This window comes from Peromyscus californicus, unplaced genomic scaffold (genome assembly GCF_007827085.1).
Source record: "Peromyscus californicus insignis strain IS unplaced genomic scaffold, ASM782708v3 Scaffold_1__1_contigs__length_55948999, whole genome shotgun sequence".
Taxonomy (NCBI): domain Eukaryota; kingdom Metazoa; phylum Chordata; class Mammalia; order Rodentia; family Cricetidae; genus Peromyscus; species Peromyscus californicus.
Genome location: NW_026294492.1, coordinates 39,775,558 through 39,778,490, shown reverse-complemented (window position 1 = coordinate 39,778,490; position 2,933 = coordinate 39,775,558).

The following is a 2,933-nucleotide window of genomic DNA, read 5'->3' as shown; positions in this document are numbered from 1 at the left end:
AGGAACCTTGGGTGACTGCCCAGGCAGCCAACTGTTTCTGTCATTTTATAATTTTGGAATTTTCTTGCTCTGCACTTCTTGTTTACTCAGGTAATAATATCCTTCTCACATCTCTGATGGAGTTGAAGACTAGATAGTTATAGTTATAGTTTTCCTTGTTAACAAATTCAGAAAAGAAACTCACAAAAGAGGTGTAAAGTGTATAAAGTTGAGAGATGTAAAGAGATAATTTTGGGTTGGTAATGCAAGTTAGGATAGAAAGTGAATTAGGTACAACACTTGGAACTCACCAAGAAAGGACAGATAATGGAGTATTTTCTCTGAATTTGTCAAATGCTAATGGACTAGATATTGTTAATGTATTATTGCCTGTACATATCTGTATATAGTTATTGTATTTATTGTATACAGTTTTTCTGTGTTAGTTAAAAATCCTCACTTTTTATTTAGACAAAAAGGGGGGAATAGCCGGGCGGTGGTGGCGCACACCTTTAATCCCAGCACTCGGGAGGCAGAGGCAGGCGGATCTCTGTGAGTTCGAGGCCAGCCTGGTCTACAGAGCGAGATCCAGGAAAGGCGCAAAGCTACACAGAGAAACCCTGTCTCAAAAAAAACCAAAAAAAAAAAAAAAAAAAGGGGGGGGGGAAATGTTGTGTAGTATTTTCTTTGTATTCTGACAAATAAAGCTTGCTTGGAGTCAAAGGGCCACTAGTTAACCATAGACATTCGGAGGACTGTAGAGAGAGGGACAGGAAGTGGTAAGGTGGGGCTGAGGCAGGATCTCAGCCCTTTTGAATAAAGGAACAGAAGAGGTAGGAAGTCACTGGTGGCTGCTTCCCTGCTTCTCTGATCTTTTAGGTTTTTATCCTGTTATCTGACTTGTGGCTTTTATTGATAAGATTAATTAGATTTATGATTCAAATAGTTGCTGCCAAATGTCTAGTCCATGAAATCTCTGGATTAGCCTAGGCTCTCACTAGTTTTGACATAGATCAGCAACATGATCTGTGTTACCTCTAAAGTTATTCTGCCTCTGTGTTTTCATCCGTAAAAGGGAACATAATGAATCCTACTGAGTGTTGCTATAAGAAGCAATGGGATGAAGCTTTTGCATGGTTATTGTCACCATGTATAGATAATGCTATATGAACGTGAGAAATCATTGTTGGTGTGACTCCATTCCATGTAATATTCTCAATTGTCTGTAAGCCCTGTATTTCATACCACTAAAGTATGATCCAACATCCAGAACCATTTCAAGACAACTGGCTCAGATGATACAGCCTCACGGACTACTCCATGATCCTAAAATTTTCTTTGTTTCCCCAGAAGATACAGCGCCCCCCTCCATCAGTAAGTAGTAAGAAAAGCTACGCCCAAATTCCCAAATATACCAAGCTGACTTTAGAGATGTGTAAAGGTTAAAACCTTCCTTTTTAAGAAAAGAAAAGGGGAGGTGCTGTGGGATGGTCTGTATGTCAAATGTGTTGCTGATTGGTCAATGAATAAATCACTGATTGGCAGTGGCCAGGCAGGAAGTATAGGCGGGACTAACAGAGAGGAAAATTGAGAGAACAGGAAGCTGGGGGGGGGAGGAGACACTGCCAGCCGCCATCAGGACAAGGAGGATGTAAAGTACCGGTAAGCCACAAGCCACGTGGCAAGGTATAGATTAATAGAAATGGATTAATTTAAGCTGTAAGAACAGTTAGCAAGAAGCCTGCCATGGCCATACAGTTTGAAACCAATATAAGTCTCTGTGTTTACTTGATCGGGTTTGAGCAGCTTGGGACTGGCGGGTGATTGAGATTTGTCCTGACTGTGGGCCAGGCAGGAAAACTCTAGCAACAGTATCTGGTTATTGGCTCCTTCACATAGTTATCTTACCTAGTCTGTTCTGATCTCAGCTCAAATCTTCTTCATTTATGAATTTGTCTTTGGTGTTTCTGACCTGTTCATTCTTCTCTTGCCTGCTCTTAATCCAAGCTCTCTTAAAACACCCATAGTTCACTTTAATGTCTTCTTTGAGCACTGGTCACAGGAACAGTTAGGCAATGATTAGGCTACTAGTATTTATATTTCTGTACATTTCCAAAGCCATGTCAATTGTTACATATTTCACAGAGGACACACAGCACTAATAAAACATAAACATTGTGTCCTAAGTACTTCTGTTAATTTATATATACATTCAAGGTTTAAATATCCATTCTTTTTATCCTTTTTCCCTATGAATTCTTCTGTTTGTATCATGAATTTCCTGACCAAGAATAATTGACTAAAAATATTTATAGAAATTTTCCATAGTTTTATCTGTGCCGATGACAACTAAATTACCACTTTCTTCTCTCTTAAATATTAGATTTTGAAATGTGAGTACATTAACTTAGCTAAGAAAACAAGAAATAGACATCTTTTTATGTTTTATGTACTGCTTTTAGACTGAATTTTGAATGTGTTTCTTGAAATTTACATAATCATTCACGGATCTCCTTACATCTGAATACCACAGTAATGACAACTTAAGATATATTGTCTGCTGTTTATTCAAAATGGATTTCAATTTTCAAAGTCGATTTTTATGTAAGAACCTGTTTCCATATTTGCTATGGATTCAGTGTATGATCGTGTAAGCATATGCTGTTTCAGAATATAATATGGTAACTTTTGAGCTATTAAGGAACATCAGGTTTTATTTATCATCTTAAATTATCTACTATGTGGTCCCAAAACTTGAAATCTCAAGCAAATACCATATTATATTCATTAGTATTTATACTGCTTATGGCATAATAAGTCAAGACTGAATAATGTTATGCAAGTATTTTGCTAACACTAGTTCCGACCAAGGGTGAACACTAATTCCTAGAAAAATTTCCCTCCCCCTTTGAGATGAGAACACACTGAAATCATTATTGTGATTTCATTAATTG